Below are 21,766 nucleotides of genomic sequence, written 5' to 3' on the forward strand. Positions count from 1 at the left end.
GAGGATCTGGTAACTACCCTTTCAACTGCATTACCTTCGACCTTTTCCAAGGGACATGAACCCATAGCCTTCACCAGAGGGCTTCAACAGGCCCTCGGCCAATATTTTGGACATCGGTGAGTGCGTTAACAAAGACAGGGGCCACCACTCTCATTGGAATAGCTATCTCTAGAGGGGCTTTTGGGGGAGGCGGTCATATCACGGTAAGCTATCAAAGCAGACATTGCGCCAAACATCCCCTCTCCCTGCACATCGCCTCTTTTTATTTGTGACCTGATGTCCACTAATCCGGCAGGTATCTGCATAAATGAATTCTCGAATCTCTGCATTACCAAGGTACACATGTATTCAGCCCAGGTGGTCTGTTCCATAATCGTCCATTGAGAAAAAGTGGACCATATTTCTTTAAATGGATAAATGTTCCCGCCATTTACCCAACATTCACACTGATGTTTTTGCAGGTCATCTTCTCGAAGGGACGAAAAGCTCACTGTAGAGCGCAAGGAAGCCAGTCGGGGGGAATTCAATAATCTATATAAATCCTGCTTAACCGTAGACCACTGGGAAGAAGGGAAGGGGCGGGCAGGGGTAAAGCTGTAGGGATTGGGCGGATGGGGACTCGTTGTCATTCCCGTGGCAAGGACATTGGTAGTGTGCGCAGTCGGTGTCATAGGCGTCAAAATAGGGGCGGTCGGTGTGACAGTAGGAGGGGCAGTGGGGGCAGGAGTGTGCAGCACGGCTGGTGGAGCTTCATGCGGGGCAGGCTGTTTTAGCGCAGGGAACATGGGGGCATAAGCAGGAGGACTTTCCAACATGGTATCGAGCAGGGAATTGCCCTCTTCTCCCCCTTCCATAAAGCCTTTTCCTTTCTCTTCACAGGCCGGGTAGCACTTCTGCACCCGCGCCCTATGTTCCCTATCAGCTATCTCTACAGATTTTTCCATTTGGTCCTTTAAGTGCTCCCTAGCATGGTCAGCCATTGACATCCGCTCCAGCTTCCTTTCTAGTGCCTTTTCCTACTTTGCTCTCTGCTCAATTTCCTTCCTCCACAACCTGACAGACTCAAACATCGAGGGACGAATCTTCCGTTTTAATAGCTGTTCCTCTAGATTTGCCAGAACTTGCGGGTCAAAAGACCCATAAGGCGGCCATTGTAATTCTGAGTTACTTTGTTTAGTGTATTTGGTCCAAAAAGGGGAAAACATTATAGCAAAAGGACCATGTTTAATATACATGGTGTGACCAGGGGTCCCCTCTGGAGGCCGCCTCCAGCTGGGAGTCCTGCGCACACATACAACAACATAATTTCTTAAACATACTACTGGCCGGCATGCTTGTAAACAGATAACAGACAACAGCGGGTTTAAAAAAACTCACCTCGCTAGCTTGGCTTTTGCAAACGACAATAACAGCAGAATCATACAGACTCGGTGGGTGATCAGTCTACCCTTACGTGACAGGGGTAGTTCTCTTCTGCAGACATAGGGCTGTGTCCTGTTCCAGAAACCTCTTTGTTAGGGGACTCCAGCGAGGACGCGGTCATGTGGCCCAGACCGGCTGGGGAGGAACAGTGGGCGAGTCGTTCGGCTACCGGACTGCAAGAATCCCTCGGGTAGGGTACCTCCATTTGGAGTCTCTCCGTGCACCTCCTCGCATCCACCGGGACTGACCTTCGTGCTCATGGAGTCCCTGTTCAGGCGCCATTTGAAGAACCGTTTATAACCACTTACTGGGTCATTGTGGCGGGGGAACCACCGAAGTCTTCCATACCCTCCTTATATAGAAAAAGGAGACACAGGAGGCTTCCTCCGCAGGAGGAACCAAGTTTTTTTCGAATAGCCCGGGCTATGGAACAGAGTCCCAAGCTCGTCGGAGACAAGACATAGGAGGCTGCTGCTTCACTCCACAGCCTATAGGCCTTATATACATATTTCCCATCTTAAGAAACCAGTTTTTTGGTGGGGTCTTCACGCCCCCGAGTCAAAATGCAGTTACACCATTCTTTGTTCAGGCAGGACGGGGCTGCAACAGATGGTACAAAAGATTACGGACAGGTCTTGCAAAACAGGATATGTACGTGAGAGAACAGACAGATCTTGAACAACAGGATATGTGAAAGAAACAAGTTCTGGGACGGTGGCGTGATCAAGTCTTGCGAAACAGGGTGGATGTGTGCAGAAGGTCAGCCCGAGGGTGGTGAGGCCAATTCTTTGTTCCCTTTTTTTAAATTGGCTCAACCACAAAGAGCAGGTAGGGCAGGGTGGTCGTGACAGTTAGAATTTCATCAGACATCAGCAGAAACGACCAGGAGGGTCGTGCAGAGGTGTTTGACACGAAATGGCAATGCAAAAATAATGGAGTCCTGACACAAAATAAATACCGACAAGAAGGACACTTTTACTCACTGTGGATGTTCAGACTTGAGTGAAGCAACCACATGGGCAACACCATTAATATGTATTGAACATTATCATTTGCAAATTCCCGAAATGTCAGAGACCGTTTTGCTTTTTGCTTAACTGCAAAACCACAACCTATGATCGGTGGTAGCTGACAATCTTTGAAAGTGGTGGGCGAGCAAAGTGCCCCATGACTTCCAAAAGCAAAAAATCTAAAGCACTCCCTCCCTTCAAAAGTCCATAATTAAACCTCCTTTACCAAAACTCAAAATAATACACTTGCGCCCACCAAAAGCCTATATAAAGCAACCACTCCCTCCATCCAAAATAACACTAACCTTTTAAATAAAAGTTAAATAAACAGTACTTACTGACTGCCATGGGTCGTCCGATCCTCCTCGATGAAACTACAGTCTGCTGTGGAGCTCCCCTAACCAATCCTGGTGCAGCTCTCATGCTGCATAAGAGAAGCGCCAGTATTGGGTTGAGCGGGTTGGTCAGATGCTGCTTTATACCCTGGAGGCCTATGCTTGCTCTCCACCCAGCTGTCTCAGACACCTAGTGGAGAGCTGCAAAGTGCGCATATCAGACTGGCCGTCGCAAGACGGCCAGCCAAAATGACCTGGCACTTTGGAACGTCTGGCAAGAACTCCAATACTCTATCCTGCCAATAGGCAGTTGAGGACACCTCACTTTCTTGGTTCCGGGCACTGCTTGCATGCCACACGTTGCAAAAATAAATTGGCAACTAAATAATTTATTTAATTTCCATTTTATTGTTTTAGAGGCACCTCTCAGCGGGCGGGGGCAACGCTCCCCTGCTCCCGTGGCGAAACCGCGGCTGCCTATTATGAATAAAGTAGTTTAAAAAACGACATAGGGGTAATGTTTAGATTACATATAGTAATCCTCATTACATCTAGACCTTTAGTTCTCGTTTAGTTACTAGCTTCTCTCCAACCCACCACAGAGTGGTTGAGGTATCTTTGCTCTAAGATATTAGAGAATTAGTGGCATAATTGGTTATACTATGTAAAGGGTGAGCGGGGAAGGTAACAAAAAGAGCAAAATAAGGCGCCTGAATAAAGGCAGGAGCTTATAACTATGTTGGGGAGGCAGCAAGCCTCACATAGATGTAAAATAAAGGCAGAAACATTACTAGATGTAATAAATATTATCTTCCATGTTTACTGAACCCTGAACCAGCAGAAGTAAAGTTGCATTTGATTCTAGTTACCTTCTTAGCTGTACGGGAAACATTGTCAATCATGACATTTGTATAGCGCGCTACTCACCCGGAAGGGTCTCAAGGCGCTGGGGGAGGGGATACATTACTGCAGGAACAGCCAGGTCTTGAGTTGCTTCCTGAAGGAAAGATGGTCCTGGGTCAGCCGAAGGTGGATGGGGAGGGAGTTCCACATCTTGGCTTCCAGGTAGGAGAAGGATCTTCCACCGGCGGTGGCTCTGCGGATGCGTGGTACGGCGGCGAGGGCGAGGCTGGTCGATCGTAGCTGGCGGGTGGGCGTATAGTAGGTCAGGCGGTCGTTGAGGTACTTGGGGCCCTGGTCGTGGAGAGCCTTGTGTGCGTGGGTGAGGAGCCTGAACGTGATCCTCTTGCTGACGGGGAGCCAGTGCAGGTCTCTCAGGTGACCGGAGATGTGGCTGTGACGGGGGATGTCCAGGACGAGTCGTGTGGAGATGTTCTGGATGCGTTGGAGTCTATTCTGCAGTTTGGCTGTGGTTCCGGCGTAGATGGTGTACCCGTAGTCCAGTCACGAGTGCCTGGGTGACCGTCTTCCTGGTCTCGGTGGGGATCCAACGGAAGATCTTACGGAGCATACGCAGGGTGCTGAAGCACGATGAGGAGACGGCGTTGACTTGTCTGGTCATCGAGAGGGAGGAGTCCAGGATGAAGCCCAGGTTGCGTGCGTGGTCCGTTGGCTTGGGAGTGGAGCCCAGGGCAGGGGGCCACCAGGAATTGTCCCTGGCGGAGGGCGATGATCCCAGGATGAGGACTTCCGTCTTGTCTGAGTTCAGTTTCAGGCGGCTGTTCTTTATCCACTCGGCGACGTCTTTCATCCCTTCGTGTAGGCTGATTCTGGCGGTGGCGGGGTCGTTGGTGAGGGAGAGGATCAGCTGGGTGTCGTCGGCGTAGGAGATGATGTTGAGGTTGTGTTGTCGTGCGATGGCTGCAAGGGGGCTCATGTAGACGTTGAAGAGGGTTGGGTTGAGTGATGATCCTTTTGGTACGCCGCAGATGACTTCGGTGGCCTCAGATCTGAACGGGGGGGAGGCGGACTCTCTGGGTTCTTCCGGCGAGGAACGAGATGATCCACTCCAGTGCCTTCTCTTGGATTCCGATGTTGCTGAGGCGCTGTATTAGGGTGCGGTGGCAGAGAGTATCGAACGCTGCGGTGAGGTCCAGGAGGATGAGGGCTGCTGTTTCCCCGTTGTTGAGCAGGCATCTGATGTCATCGGTGGCTGCGATGAGGGCGGTCTCGGTGCTGTGGTTGGCTCTGAAGCTGGACTGCGAGGGGTTGAGGGATCCATTTGTCTTGAGGAAGGCTGCAAGCTGTCTGTTGACAGTCTTCTCAATTACGATGGCAGGAAAAGGGAGGAGCAGGATGGGGCGGAAGTTCTTGAGGTCGGTGGGGTCCGCTGTTGGTTTCTTCAGGAGGGCGTTGAGCTCGGCGTGCTTTTAGCTCTCCGGGAAGGTGGCGGTGTTGAAGGAGGTGTTGATGATGTCCCGCAGATGGGGTGCGATGATGGAGTCGGCCTTGTTGAAGACGTGGTGGGGGCAAGGGTCGGTTGGTGATCCGGAGTGGATGGTGTTCATCGTGCGGATGGTGTCTTTGGTGCTGATCGGGTCCAGTTGCAGAGGGTGGTGGTAGGGGGCGTTGGTTCGGTGGGTGGGTGCGTGGTTGGTGTGCCGAAGCTGTTGTGTATATCGGTGATCTTGCGGTGGAAGAACGAGGCGAGTGAGTCGCAGAGGTCTTGCGAGGGGGTGATGTCGTTGTTTCTGGCGCTGGGGTTGGAGAGCTCTTGCTGTCATGGGCGTTGTTGTCCAGTCGTTCTTTGAATGCTGTCTTCTTGGTGGTGCGGATCAGCTGGTGGTGCTTGCGGGTGGCGTGCTTGAGGGCGGTCTTGTTGTCTGTGGTCTGGTCGTGGCGCCAGGCTTTCTCGAGGGTGCGGCAGTTCCTCTTGGAGTCCTTGAGATCGTCGGTGAACCAGGGGGTTTTCTTGCTGCTGGGCCTGTTGGGAGGGTTCTTTAGTGGTGCGAGGTTGTCGGCGCAGGCGGTCAGCCACTGTGTGAGGTTGCTGGCTGCTTCGTTGTGGTCCGTTGTGCTGGCGGGAGGGTTCTGGCTGAGGGAGGTGGTGAGCTGCTCGGCGGTGATCTTGCTCCAGTTCCGGCGAGGAGCCTGTTGTGGGTGGTGGTGGGTCGTGTTTCTCCTGAAGCTGAAGTGGACGCAGCTGTGATCGGTCCAGTAAAGTCCGGTGGAGTGGCTGAAAGAGATGTGCTTGCTGGCGGAGAAGACGGGGTCAAGCGTGTGGCCGGCGTAGTGGGTGGGTTGTGATTGCACTCCCTTTTTCGGACTGGTGAATGTTGCCAGATATGTTTTCTTTCATGAATAATGACATAGATAAATCTATTTTTTGTCATATGAAGTGAGTTGGAGGGGAGTAGAGAAAGGTGAGATATGTCTTAATATGTAATACCAAAGTATCGTAGGATGGTGTATCCAGTATCTTGGGGGTACTCCTATTCAGGGGCAATATCACATTAATCCAGCATCAATCCAGCAATACCTAGCACAGCTATTTGGGATCGGTATCACTCCCAGAGTCAAGACTGCTAATAGGTTAATATGAGCTTTACTTAAATACATCCAATTGTGGTGAATCCCCAGACGGTAGGCATAAGCGTAGGCAATGGAACTTCTGATAATTTGAATATTGGAAAAGAGTGTGCCATGACCAAGACATTTTTTATCACGTGTCTGTTGTATAAAATTAGGCCACAAAACTGATAACAAAATTAATTCATGTATTTCATGATTGGGCTAAAAGAAAATCCATACGTTGTTGCTCCATTCAGTTTTCTGTGGCGGAGAAGCTTTTTTTAATTTTGTTTGGTAAGAACTACGGTGCTTATTTATAAGCCCCTTGCGCCGCAAGTATCTCACTTTTCCCCATATTGAGGGGCAGATTTACTTTTGCATCACTTTTCCCATTTTGAAAGTGATACAAATGTGGCGCAAGGGGCTTGTAAATCAGCCCCTAAAAGTGGCTCACTGGCGTCGCAAGGGGCTTCCCAATATGCATCTACGAGTTGATGTAATCCAAAAACGTTACTTAAAAAACACGGTTATCTGCGGTCACTTGGTGTTGCCTCTTAGCCTGTATAACGTGGTCCTTCTGGGAGCATAATTGTTCATAGTACGGTAACTGTTCTTTTCTTTCATGTACTATTGCCTCACAGTCGTTACCCCAAACTTCCTTTCGGCAAAAAAAATACCCTCCTGTGTTTCGTAATCATCATCTAACGTTCAAACGTTCTTAATTGCCAGAGACTGACCAGTGGGTGCCATTAATTACCGAGGGGTTTAGTGTGCTACCCCAGGAGGCTGTTTTTCCTGTAAACAGCTTAGAGCATAGTTTTCCACAAACTACAAAGAGAGAACAAGGCGGCTTCTTACTTTTTCTACTCATTAGTCTGTTTCCTGACGCATTAACAGCCTCGGGAATTTAATGAATGTACTCCAGCTCGCAGATCAAGGCTGCTTTCGTGCCACATGAAAACAATTCTGTGAGCAGGTGAGATGAGGCCTCAGAGTTTTGATTTTGTAAAATTATTTCCGGAGGCTCATTGGCTGACTGTACCGAATTCGGTGAGTATGTTAAATGTAATTATTTTTTTGAAATGTTAACAGGCAATGCTAACAAATGCCTACTTAGGTTTTCACGTATGTTGTAGTGTGTGCATGTATAGATAACAGTAATCAATGATCACTGCCTCATGTATAAAATATGCGTGGTTTGTGATTCTAAACAATATTTGTGAATGGCTCGGTCTGGCGGTTTCATGGCATCTGAGTCGCTATTTCAAACATTGCTTGCAACAAAGTGAATTATGAGTTGGGGTGGATGGTAGTCCTCTGCAAGTAATAACGTCACCTCACGTCCAGCCACGTCCAGCCAAAGGTTTCAGTAACTTAAAACTGAGTGCAACAGCAACGCTTGGTAGCCAATAAAGCTTCGGGATTGGGGTTTGCAGCATCCTCTCCTGTTTTATTTTTCATTGGATTACAGGGGATAAAGTCGGGCCATGCTTCCCCTTCCCTTTTTTTTGGAACTGGCCCCGGGAGATGGGGTGCATGGGCCAATTAAGGCTCAGAGAGGGGGTCTGCACACCCCCTCCCGATAATATATATGTTTTAGCGTCAGGGGATGGGGTCCCAAGGGCGCGACTGTCAAGCCTACACCATGCACGCCAAAGGCAGTGCACAGCCTGGGGTTGGCACAGTGCTGGGGGTTTGGCCACGGGGTCTGGTGGCACGCCAAGCATTGTGTCCAACCCCCAGCTGTGCATGGTCAAAAGGCTGTGCAGAGAATAGGGTTGGCAGCCTGCTGGGTGTTTGGCTATAGGGCCAGGCATCAGGCCAAGTCATGTGGCCAAATCCGGGCTGCTCACGGAGGCTGTGCCCAATGTGGTGTTGGCTGTGTGTGGTGGGTTTGCCCCTGGGCCTCACTGTGCGTTAGGGGGAAGGTTTTATGTATGGCAACAAAATATTACTTTATGTTACAAAAAAATTTAAATTCACTGAATAAATCACAAAGGTTAAAGTAACGTTATTGTTTAGTCTGATAAAAATTTCTGTTTTTGCTTAAAACCAATTTAAGAAATTCACTGAAAAAACAAAAGTTTAAGTGGCATTATATGTAAGTGACAACATTAACAGTTTGAACTGAGTGATGTTATCAGTGATGTTATAAATTATATCATTATAGATGTCATCAGTGATGTCATAGAAGTGTATGTGTGATGTAGTAGGTGAGGTCATAAGCTGTGCATGGGGGGCGCAAGTTATAGTAATCTCCGATAACTACAACTGGTAAATTTCTGCATTTTTTTTAGATGTATATTTGTGAGAGTTCACTTTTGACCTATAATTGAGGCCCCCTTATCTTGAGACAAAGGTATGTTTCTCTGATGAGATCTAATGAGAGAGAAAAACATGTGTCAGGAGCTACTTTTATTAATTCCAGGTTGGCTTGGATGTTATTTTATCATTCCAAATCAGTAATGCTGTGCCTGCATTAGTAAAGGACTTCAACCATTGTTTAACTCAGCGTGGATAGCAGTAGCTAATCCTGTGTTTAAAAACTCTTCTAGAAATACAGTTCAGCTGCTGTGTTGAAAGTTTCTGGGTGATCCGTCAAGTGGGGGCTGAGAAAAAAGGGGGGTTCCCAAACCGTGTTTTCCTCATTTTATGTTTATGGGGATTTTTCATTTTTTGAACACAACAACAGCCAACACTGCTGAACGGAATTACACCAAATTTGGCAGAAAGCGTGCTTTTTGTGATTTGGTGTAAATCATTCAATAGTTTTCCAGATATTTAACTTAAAAAAATATATAGCAATGTAGGGGTGCAAGTCATTGGAATGGACTCATGAATCCTACTAAAATCTGATTGGCTGTCAACAATTCAAACAAGTGTTGGCAGCCATCTTGAGATAGGGGTTGAAGCTAAGTCCTAGAAAAAAAACGAAAAATAAAGAAGTAGGGGCAGGGTAAGGTGGATCAGCAAATCTGCATCAAAATGTTTTAAAAAAGCAAGTTTGAGCTCCTGTGGGGACTGCCAACTCCCCGGGACAGTAGGTTTATTATATGCGAGGGAGCCTTGCATCTCCCCAGCTGTCCTGGGGATGCCACCTCCTGGGGCATAAATCTAATTATTAAAATAAGATGGGGGAGGCCTCATGGTCTCCCCCCCTTAGCCCCGAGGACTATCACCTCTCCTGGGCAGTGAGTTAATATTTGCAGGGGAGACTTACTTTTTTAAGTGTTGGCAGCCATTCAGATCTCAGGCATGAGATCGGGAGGGCTAATGGATCCTTCACTTCCCTAGATATATAACTGGGAATTTCTTTAAATTTCTCGGCAACTACTGAACAGGCTGACACCATTTAACAAAAAAGTCGCTTTCTTGGCAAACTGCTACCTTTTTGCCAAGTTTGATGTAATTCCGTTCAGCAGTTTGGGCTGTAGCATTGTCTAAAGTTTTTTATGGAAATTAACATGGAGAAAAAGCATTTTGGGGCCCACCATTTTTCTCATCCCCCCGTTGATGGATCACCCTGAACGTTTCGAGACAATGGCTGAAGTGACCATCAAATTAGTTTTTAAAATTCCACAAGGATTTGTCAAATGAAGCCAGAGTTATTGGTAAATGAAAAAATGCTCTTCCTTGCGAAACTGCATTCTAACTATAACTACCTACTGGTGACCGCCAGTAGGTAACATATATATTGCATCTGTATTTTGGTTTGTATAAAACATTAAAGCATTCCATACATAGACCATACATTAAGAGTAAAAACATTTAACTGAGTAAAATACAGCATATAATATGTTTAAAAAATTGTACAGAGCATAAGAGTATCAAGCTTTTTTTTAAAGTTTTTCTTAAAACATTTTGCACTGGCCACTTATGCAATGAAACATTTATTACCATGTATCTAAAACCTAAAAACTATCAGCGTAAGCCAGTACAGTGATTATATCATGCCCTTTCCCCTCCCAGCCAATTTGGTTGTGCAATTTCTCCATTTCTATGTTAAAAATCAAGAGACGGCAAAAACAATGTGTTCTTCGGTGTTGCATCAAAGGATTCTGCTCACTTTCAAAAATAAGTTGTGCCTAGAAGAATGTGCACAGAGAAGAATGATCCACCTCTTTAGGGGTAAGATGTAGTTTGGGCAAAATAACAGAAGGTAGTCATATGTTTCTGGCGAGGTCAAGCAAAGAGGGCAATTTGGGGATATAGATTCTTTCCTGTACCATTTGTTTGTAAAGGATCCCAAAGGCAAGATACCAAATCTAAACTTCATATAAAAGGTTTCTGCTTGTGGGAGGGCTTATCCTATCCAGGTAGGAGTCAAAGCTAAAGAAACATTTGTGAGATAAAATCTTTTCTGTAATGCTACCCCCTTTTTGCTCATTCTAAGTTTGCTGCAGCTAATCTGAATGGCTTTGCTTAAGTACTGGTTTTGACTCCGCCATTGGATTTGTACACATTTGTCAAAATCAACTCAGTCAGTGCTTGCCTATACAGAGCCAAATCCTCTATGGAGCATTGGCCCACCCAGCATATCAATAGTTTTAGGAGAACATGGTCAATTCTTTGTAGGGAGAGGTCCATACGGAAGGGATAAGTGGGCTGCTTTGGGGAACGTTGAACAATGACCTAATACATTTATTTTCAATGAGTGTAAGCACAGACAAGTCAGTATATAAACATAGCTCTTCTCACACAGGGCACCTATGATAGCAGTGGCCCCATACTCTTTGAGGGCAGGGAAAACAGCGCCACTGGAAGTGGTCTTTCATTTCCTAGCTATGGCAAATTCCCTTTGGTAAAGGACTGAACTTTTCCCAACCTGGGGGACCCAGGACAATATATAGGCAAGGCTAATCCCCCAGATGTCAAAGAATTTAACTTGCTCCAAGGGCACCCTGTCCAGCATCATCCTGCTTCTTAACAACTGATGTGGATTTATCACCATGAATTTAGATTTGGAGGGATTCATCTCTAGGCCTCTTGCAGAACAGAATTTAGAAAAAGTACCCACTTGTGCTTGGAGACCTAAAGGTATTATAGAGATAAGGATAGTGTTGTCAGTATTGGCAGGCTAATTTCTGAATATTTGGGGGCATCATATCTGCATTGGGCTCATTATTCAAGAGATCAGTTTATGTACAAACGAAAGAGCATGGGAGCAAGCATGCATCCTTGTCTGACCCTGTGATTAATTGTTATCCTAGGGGTAAGGTCCCTCCAGAGTTCCACTTAGCCTGTGCATATGTGTCTATATGTAAAAGCCATAAAATTCTTAAAATGGAATGCCATAGGAGTCAAAGACCTCTGGAAGGTTGTCCCTTGGTACTAAGTTGAATGCAGCCCTTGAATCAATAAAGGCAACATAAAGACTGTTCCACCTGATGGTAACATACCTCCAGAGGGTCATTCCAAAATGAAAGACTAGGTCGATGGTACTAAATGTTGACCTAAATCCTGCTTAATAGCCTAAGAGTATTGTATGTGCTAACACATGCCTGAATTTTTTAATATTGTCAATCAATCTGATTGGTCTGTAGTTAGATGGCGTGTCCCTCCTCCTCTTTTTGTAGATTGGTACAAAAGTATCTCCCTTCTTTCGACAGCCTTTGTGGGGTCCAGTAGGGCCTGTGCATGGTAAAGAAATGGTTCCTCCTGTGATACGCAGGTTTGACTATTTTGTATAGATATAGATACTTGCCATTGATCTTCCAGTGCAGTCTCGGGCAAATTTCTTCCCCACAGATTCTCAGGTTATGTAAAAGCTCTGTCCTCCGTCTCGAACAGCAACCAATACCAACGTGCAATTTCTTTTTAAAACACAGAACTGGGCAGAAGCTTTTCCTCAAGTTAATTAGAACCACCTGTTTCTTCACCAGTCGCCATATGCCAACTCTGGATCTGAAGGAATTTATATTTTGAGAACCTTATACCTAACTCCTGCTCACACCAGCCCCACAAAACTAGATGTCCATCTGGAAACAGCTGCTTCCATCTTAAAATTCCTGCCTCTTTAAGTGGTAGAGCCAAGAGATCCTTAGTCCACATTGGAGAGCATCCCAAATCGGGGCTGACCAGCTTAAATACGGAATTTTTAAAACTCATCTGATTCTGTACCATTTTTAAGCCATAGATTTTAGCACCTTTAATCTGACTTTCTTAAAATACTTCGGATCAGCAAATTTAAACATACATCCCATTTCTGCTCCCTCTTCTTCTCTCAGCATTTCTTTAAGCATCCTACCTATCTCTGTTGTTGTCGGGGAATCAAATAACATGCCTCCATCCTTCAAAAGAAATGCCCATGAATGAAATAACAAATCCAGCAGAGCTAAGCCCCCCTTGATCAATCTCCTTCTCAATTTTTTCCATGAAAGCTGTGGTCCTTTTGACACCCAAATAAATGAACTAATTTCGCTTTGCAGTTTTATGAACCACTCTTTCCGAAAAGTTAAGGGGATTAAGTTAAGTTAAGGCTGTCAAAATTTGGGTCAGGAGGAGTGGTGGTGTGTCCTAAGTGTGGCAGTCCAAATGAAGATGACCTACACATGTTTCTATGCTGCTCGAAGATCCATTCCTTCTGGGAGGCCATGAGTATGTTTCAGGGATTCTGCTCATACACAGAACTGTGCACAGAGACCCAGGACCTCATTAAATTGTGGTGGACCAAAAAACTCACCTCAGTACCTAGAACCCCTAACCGACTAGCATCAGTGTCACATTAGCTCTTCGTCCTATAGCAAAGGTACCAAGGACTAGACAACCCAGAACATGCGACTTAGGTTACTCTCAGGAATGGTGGGAATCAAGAACACTCTTTCGTATGTTATTCTCAGATCACTCCACAACATTGGTAAAAAGAGACACAATAAAGTTTAAAATGTTTATTTTAATGACGTGCTCTAAGATGCAGTATTTTTGCTAACATAAGTAGACATGTGATTAAAAATATTACGATCAGCATTGTTACAATTCCACAAAACACAAAAGGACAAATCATATTATAATGATAGTGGAAACAGGTCCAATAGTGCCTTGTATGCCACCCTCCCTAGCTGGGAACTATGTTTTATAAAATATAGAAGGTCTCTTAGTCTTGAATGGGGGACCTATACCTCAAAGATCAGCAGAGGTGAATCACATTGAGATCTGCAAAAGCTCTCTCTCTCTGGAAACAGATTTTCTCCAAGTGACTATCAATCATGCATGCAGTGCAATATTAAAAGGCGTTAGGTGCAGCTTCATGCATGTTGTGTCTAAGTGTGAGCCGATCAGCCAGAATAACAGCTAACATTGCTATGATAACCTTGGAGGCTTCAGCACTCACTGTGCAGACTAAGGTCCCGATGTAAGTCTAGGGATGTTGAAAACAAGCCATTCTCATGTGAAGATATTCACTCAGTCACTCAGTCAAACTTACACAGCTACATGCAGTGTCGTGTGCAAAAGCGGCAAAAAGGCAAAAAGGCAAAATGGCTTTTAATCTTCTAATAAGCCTAGCAATGTGCGCAAGCAGGGCGCTGCCTTCACTATACCCCCCCTTGATTGGAAAATGCACCGGAAGGGGGGCAATTTTGGAACGAAGAGTTCAAGTTCGAGCGAGACAGAACCAAGTTCAAAATTTTGCCAAACTGGATAATTGGGAGTAAAATTCAGAATTAGTAACCACAAGAAATTTCAAAACCCAGCAGGAGTTGTATTGCGTTCAACACATATAATGTCTAGAAAGAAAAAATGAATAAAAATCATGAGTCCAGTACGTGTAACCTACTATCTTAAAAAAGTGCGCCAAGCCTGTGGTCGACGAGGCATTGAAGCACCGAAATGAAGGGGGGGATCAGTATTCAAAAGAGCATGCACCTCGGTGCTAGTGTTTGCCACGTGAAAGACAAATGTTTCACTCAAAGAAGTAAGGGCCACTTCTTTTTGAGACTATAGAGCCCTTATTCAACTCATCTTGTTGAACTCTGCTTTCAAGGTTGGAATGGAAGGCCAGATGGATACATCGAGCTTCCCATGGGGAGGAGGGAATAGCACATTTTTGCAACAGACTACACTTTGGGAAACAGTCACAATGTATGGAATCCCTGCCAGCATTCCACAGCAATCTTCGTTATTTAAAAGCAAATAACTATCGTTTGCTCTCAATGTGAAAGTCGGAGTTATAGCCGGAACAGGATTTCCTTTTAAAATGCATGCTAAATTCGGAGCGTCAGAATTACAAGAGCCGTGCAATTGGATGTTCCTGCAAACTAATGAGTGATCAGGTGTTGAAGTGCAATCCTGACCCTTTAAATAAACTTCTTTACCCTCCCTCAGGCATCTATAGGTAAATGGCAGAGACCAAACTTCATGGAGATAGGCACTTCACAAAGGTTCATATTTGCCTATGGCATAGTACTTCATACATGAATTGAATTTGAACGAGGGAAAAGGCAACGTTATTAACCCATGAATGAGCCATACAGCTGAATTATATTTGGCCACAAAAAATGGTAAAGGTTCCAATTTTTCAATATGCAACAGTGAATACGTAGCATCTTTCATAGACATAAATTGTTGTTTTACAGTCAAATTGAATGGTAAAAATAGAGAAGAGGTATTCATGTAGTCCCATGGTACCTTACCAGCCTTTAACATTTGTAATGTCCAAGCAAATTGCATGATTCAACGAAATTGATTTTGACCATGGTACAAAACAGACACTTCATCCTGTACGATATCAACAATAGATGAAACAATATTATCCAATGTGTAAATTTGGGAAGAAAGGGTGTTCATACTATTATCAACAACTGCAAGCACTTTTTTATAAATTAGCCTGGTCGATAGCATGTAATCTAGAGGTAGCTTCTATTTGAGATAGCTTCTAAACTACTTTGTAAACTGCATATAATCCATAAATCCATTATTTGGACCTGCCACCTGCAGGGCCTTTAACAAAATCATTTAGATAAACATCCTCAGTCAATTTGGACAAATGGAGTTTAACTGATGCTAAGGTGGAATGTTTGAGCCACCTTTGACATAATTTGCCTACTGAATAGGTAGTAACAGTATGGTCACTTTCAAAACGAGGATCCACCCTAACCTGTTTATAGCCCGGGGTCAGACCCAGAACATGATGTTGACACAAATCTGAACTTTTTTGCCATAGCAACCAACCTTGGGAATCAAAACTGAAAATTTTAAAAGAGGAATTTGGTATCGGAGATTGTAACTCAGTAAGGGACCTATCAGTGTGATTGTACCCAGTAGGGTATTCTCCCTAATCAGGAAGAGAAAGAGCCTTTAAGATTTTAGGCGTAGCCAATCCAAAGCAGGTGGTTTGTGAACTAGTTGAATTAAAAAACAACATAAGGTTCGGGATGAGACATGCATGATGCAAAGCCTCAGTGCCTTGTACCTGCCAGCCTTTAGAATCCCAAACAGATTTAAGATCAGCAGTATCTTTCCACAGCTCATAGCCGCCTATAGCCAATTGGTTGATAAAGGACTCCGAATACAATAATTTAGTGTGGGTAAGTCTAACTTTGGAAGAGGACTTAGCAGTCATCTTAAAATAAAATGCCTCAGGATTGGACTGATTAAAATCAGTAAAATAAGTAAAATTATTTAAAAGAGTTTTCGAGCTGCCTTCAACGAGAGAGGGACAATGTTCCCATTGTGTGTAATTAACCACATTTCTAAACGTGTTAGCTTTATGCAGAAAGTCATTGCCATAATGTTGGTAGCAAAATAAGTCTGCACAATTGGCTGAATCCAAATACAAATCTTCAGCATCAAAGGCAGCATAATATTTCAAATCAGAAAACAGAGCCTCCACGGCTTGGACATCCCAATCATCAGAGCATATATTTTGTTTCACCACATCCCCCATTGAAACACGTAGTGCTTTGGGAACATTTACAACCTCTGTGGGGCCATGAATCTGAACTTTACCAGCATCCCACACAATCCCATCCAAGCAGTGATATTCACAAAAGTCTGGTCCCTTTTTATTCTATGCGATGAGGAGTGGGGTGCCAAAGGTCCATCAATTAGTTTCATTGTAGATCTTTCTTTAACATAATGACCATTCACAAAGCGGAACAAAATACACCACATATCCAATTAACATGAATAAAAAAATTGAAATGAGTGCCAGCTAAATGTAAGTCAATGGGGATATCATAAAATGTTTTTTAAAACAAACAGCAAAAATTTAAACTTTTGATGGGGACTTTGATGTAGTATAGTCAGTGTCAAATGAAAAGTGTGATTGGTTAACTGCACGTGTTTGCAAATCAGGCTTTGACAAATATGTGGGGTAAGTATACTCAGTATCATCAAGGGGATCACCAGCCAGTGGATTCAACAAAGGATTTGTGACTGAAGACATCTCGAAGGCAATGTCAGGCCTGGTGGTAGGTTGCCGGAGCCAAAACAGAATTCCTCAGCATCGCTGAATAAGAGACCACATGTGTCATACTAAGAAGAATCGGCCACTCGCTGTAATTTGACATTGTTAATGGAGATGTACCTGCTTTCCTTGCGACCAAAGTGGAGGTAAAATTACTCTTCTTGTGCCCTGAACGCCAAGTACAGTAACTGGTGCTCGATATGAGTGGCCAAACTCCTTCTTGTTCTCACAGACCAGGTCACCAACTCGGGGTAGCCAGCCAACTACCGGAATCTGAAGTGCAGCATCAGATGTGGAGGGCAAGTGTTCCTTTGCAAGACTGTCTCTGGTCTTTTGTAATTTCTGTAAAACATCAGAATGTTCATCTACGTCAAAGGATGCAGCAGATGCCAGCATGTCTGAACCCTCAAGTCCGGAACAAACATTTTGATGCCAAAGAGCATTTCGTATGGGTGCCGCCCACACATAGACCTTCTAAGGAGATAATTAAGTGCACGTTGAATGCTATAGAGATGGGCTAGCCAGTTACGGCCTGTACCTAAAACCTTAGCTGTGAAGGATTGCTTTAAGTCACGGTTCATTCGCTCCACAACACTATTGACTTCAGGCCTTTATGGAGACAAAAATTTGACTTGGACCCACAAGGAAGCCATGGCATCCTTGTACGCCTTAGAGGCGAACGCTGGACCCTGGTCCAAATGAAGGGTACCACATGCAAAAATTCCCACAAAGACACGCAAATCCCTTATGACAGTGTGGCATCAGCACTCCTTTGTGGCCACACCCAAACAAAGCATGTGCACGAATCTACTGCAACTAAGATGTACTTATACGCAGTATCTCAGGAGAAAGGACTGCAGTGATCTAAATAAACACACCCAAGTGTGTTTATTAGATATGTACAACTGTGTCTGGCGCGGGCGCGCAGCAGTATAAGGTTTAATCTGCTGACATATGTCACAATGAAGGACATAATCTTGTATTTGTTTGTACAATCCACGCCACCAGTAACACTGTTGTAGGAGAGATACAGTAGCTGACACACCGGCATGCGCCGAGGCCATGCCCTCGTGAGCCGCTGTTATCAAAGCTTGCCTGCGGTCCGGGTTGGGAATCAACCTGGTACCAACATCGGTAATTCTCACATAGGGAACTTTATCGGGAATTAAATGCTAAGAGTATTTAGAAGGGAAACCTCTAGGGTAATTACCTACCTTCTCGGTAGCGGCAATAGCTGCCAAGATGTCAACATCAATATTACTTTTGGAACGTGTAACTGCTGCTACTACATTTGTCGCAACTTCCGTCTTTGCTGCTTCATCAGCTAGACCGTTACCAACAGCATGTACCCCCACGCGTTGGTGATCAAGAGTATGAATTACAAAGACAAGTGGGAGCCATTCTTTAAGCTCAGCCACTCAAACCCATAGCATTTTGTGTTTAATTGTTCTACCTTTGAAAGCACGATAGTCATTCTGAGTCCAAAAGAATAAGTTGTCGTTGTAAGACTGTACACAGTAGTAAGAGTCACTTACAATAAGAGTAGTCACACAAGGGTCAGCGTACTCAAGTGCAGGAACCAGAGCACGTAGCTCTGCCAATTGGGATGTACAGTCCCCTAATGTCTGTGTATGCACGACATCGGATTTGAATTCTCCATTCACCATAGTATCAACCACTATTGCGCAGGCCGTTGAATATGCATGTTTTGACGCCATCCCGGGTTGCCCCGATCCGTCTGTGTAAATGATACAATCAAAATCCTCCAGCGGGCGCATGTTCAGAGGAGCCGGATGAACAAATTCATACTGCAAGTACTCCTGAGTTTGCAAAGAGGAATCAAAAATGAAAGTGACATCCAGAGATGTCAAAGATGTTGCCCATTGAATCCACAGAGGATGCAAAGCTTTCCAATTTGGTACACTGGCTTTTGTCACTGCCTCCAAGGCAGGATATGGTGTAACAACCAACATGCGTTTCCCCTGCGACAGGGCACGTCCTGTTAGAATCGCGCTCTGCAGTCAAAACTTTTTCCACAGAGGAAAATCGCATTTCAGCAAAAGTGTACACGTGTGACTTGTAAGCGATAGGGACGGTGTCACCCTCATTAAATGTCAGGTACATGAAACCCATCGCCCCAGGTACGAGTTTTTATACCAGGTTGGTGTGGTTGTCACGAGTTAGTAAGAATTTACATTCAAGAAGATAAGACTGCAAAGATTGCAAAATTGCAGAATGTTCAAGCAGCCAGCATGATTTGGAGTAAGTAGGTTGTACCAAGATATAAAGCGGCTTGATACACTGGGCATAATCGGGAATGTAAGTACACCCGAAATAAAAAAAACAGTAAAGATTGTAGTTTTTTCGGAGTTGAAGGAGTGCGCAGTTGTGCGCATTTCTCCAAGAAGTGATGTGCCAAACCTCGACCCTCATTGTTGAGCTCATAGTCCAAGAACAACACTGTGTACTCTGCAATGTGTGATTTTGCAAAGTTAAATTTGTAACCAAAGTCCGCAAACATGCAAATGATGCGGTCAACGTGACAAAGATGCGTCCATGATTCGTCGTCTGTGAGATAAATGTCATCTACATACGAGCACGCATCTGGGTCGAGCCTCTCCAAAAGAGAGACTATGTGGGCAGAAAAGAAGCCAGGACTGTTCTTATAGCCCATAGCGAATCTTCGAAACTGTTTTTGTTTGCCGCCACAGGTGAAAGCTGTCCATTGACTACTAATAGAGGACAGGTTATGGCTAAAAAAGCCATTGGATATGTCAAGTGTGGTTTTAAACCATGTACGTACGAGTCTATCCACAAGGGCATAACTGTCAGCATTCTGTACCGCGGAGTTCCGGCAATGGGAGTTCAAGTGCCGGTAATCCAATACCAAAGGGTACGAGCCATCAGTCTTGGTCACAGTTAAAAGAGGATTATTCATCAGAGACACACACGTTTCAATAACACCTTGATATTCCAATTGTTCAAGGATTTCTGCCACGGGAGCTTTCGCTTCATGTCGCATAGGGTATTGGGGTTGAGGCTGTGGCTGTGGCATAGACCACAATGGAATCTCATGTCTGGGTGAAAATTTGTCCGATCCACATTGAGTACGTTACACTGCTGGTGCAAGCACCTTAGCCCACTCTTCCGCAAAATGCAAGGCCTAGCGGAGCAGCTAGAATGAAAGGCAGGGGCCAATCAACTTCCGCTAACAAAATGTCATAGGTAGTTGTAAGATTCTCCCAAAATACCCCTTTTACAGTACGTTTTGTGTACCTTCAATCAAAAGAACTATTTGATAGAGTCTTTCAGGGGGAGCCACTCTAGTGTCAGCTGTCTCAACAGCAACGAACGTGTCAGTTGCTGTCACCTTCAGAAATGGACGCAATGCTTCCCGCACTACTGTAATTTCCGCTGCACTGTCTAACAGAGTCAGAGCCCATGTCAGGTACAGAAACTGTGTTCTCACAATCCGTGGCATACCTCTCTGGTAAAGCGGCAACTTTCTTCTTCTGAAACAGGGGTCGATGATGCTGAAAGTCGTCTTGCTTGCCTTTCCCTTCAGTATTGCAGGGCTGCTCACGGCTTGGCTGGGCACCCCACCCTTTGCCGCTGTCTCCTCCAACAGTTGGTGTTACTGATGTATCCGGCAAAGAGGGAGGAAAACGTTGTTCAGGAATCTGAAAACGATCATATGTGCACTCTGTAGACACAGGTATTGGCAGGACGTGTCCCCTGTTTCTGTTGATTTTTCCCCTGTTTCCTATTCTTAGTCCAATTCTGCTTTGGAAAATTGGGGCGTTCATCTTTATCTGAACTTGCCACCTTAGTTGGCTTCTGGGCTGCTGTCTTAGCAAAAAGCTTAACACACAAACTATTGTGGCCAATGGTCTTATAAGCCTCCTTAATAATTTTCGGAAACTGTCTGGGTTATCGCCATTGGTAACATCGCATAGAGCATTAAACACCTTGACATTAGCGAGGACGAGATAGGAAACTGCCTCAAACACTCCCACGAGTCTCATTCCCAATTCAACAGCCGCCTCCGCACCGTGTTCATCCTGTACACGCTTAATGACGGAGGGCAGGACAGCCATAGACGGAGTGCCGAAGCACTTAGTACAGACTGTCGCTAAAATCTTACCCCAGGTCTCACAATCAGGCACCTCAGGTATTAAGTCTTTCTGCAAACTTATTGTTAAAATCCTGTGTTTTTCAACAGGAGTTGCATTAGGACATACTGCTTCCAGCTAGTCAAATTTCTGATCATGCCAAGAAGGCATATCATCCTTATCTTGGGGTCGCTTGCTCATAACCAAATTAACCATGATAAGATCCATTTTCATCCGGGCCGGTCCAGCTGGTTGCGCCGCAGCACCAGGTGGCCCCACCTGGACGTTGCGAGTTAAGTATTGCACTAAAGCCCAATGCACTACGACGAGGGAGGCATAGAGCACACGTAACTCATCTATAGTGACTGTGAGGTAACGCGGATGCGGTGTGTAACCAGCCAAAACAGGCCACGTGGCCCAGGGAATAGACAAAGGGCCCAATTGAACTGCCAATACCAATTGGGGTAGGGTGCCATTAAACCAAAATCGATGCTGCTAGGCTGGAATAGGAATCTCCAGCGTCCTATATGGGGTGTAGTTCTGAGGCACAGATGTGGGAGTATAAATGTGAAACAGCTCAGAATCCACATTAACCGCAGGAAAGGTAACCCATGAATAGAAAAGCTCAATCGGGTATGCCGCTTCAGCACTCACCACGAAAACTACCGACATGCCATCTACAGTGATGCCATACGCCTGCAAATGATTGCCGACGGCCACCTTACTATGATGGGTGATCTCAACGTCAGCCATAAGGACACAGTAGAGAAGGAGTACAAAGAAAATGTAGCGTAGCACTAATGGGTAATAACTCAGAGTACGAACCTTTTTAAATGATCAAACTTGAAAAAACCTATGTAACTATAGGTAGGTTATTCCGTCACCACTGTCAACCGGAAACAATAGTAAGGGTGTCGTTGAGTGATATAAGCACTGCTGGAGAGTCTCAAAATAAGACCACATTGTTGGTTGCACTATGTTGCAGGGATTCTGCTCATACACAGAACTGTG

General features: G+C 44.9%; 1 protein-coding gene across 3 annotated transcripts in view; it reads left to right on the plus strand.

Moving 5' to 3' along the window:
- Window positions 1-21,766, plus strand: part of LOC144813848 (solute carrier organic anion transporter family member 1A2-like) — a 1,137,838-nt gene that overhangs the window by 126,873 nt on the left and 989,199 nt on the right. The window contains exon 1 of one of the 3 annotated variants that reach the window (XM_078674058.1): window positions 7,137-7,214. The exons of the other annotated variants lie outside the window; for them this stretch is intronic. The gene's annotated coding sequence lies outside the window, so the exon portion shown is untranslated. Of the gene's footprint in view, window positions 1-7,136; window positions 7,215-21,766 lie in introns of those variants that run through there. 3 annotated transcript variants of the gene reach the window in all.

The sequence above is a fragment of the Lissotriton helveticus genome, chromosome 1_1 (assembly GCF_964261635.1).
Source record: "Lissotriton helveticus chromosome 1_1, aLisHel1.1, whole genome shotgun sequence".
In the NCBI taxonomy this organism is placed as follows: domain Eukaryota; kingdom Metazoa; phylum Chordata; class Amphibia; order Caudata; family Salamandridae; genus Lissotriton; species Lissotriton helveticus.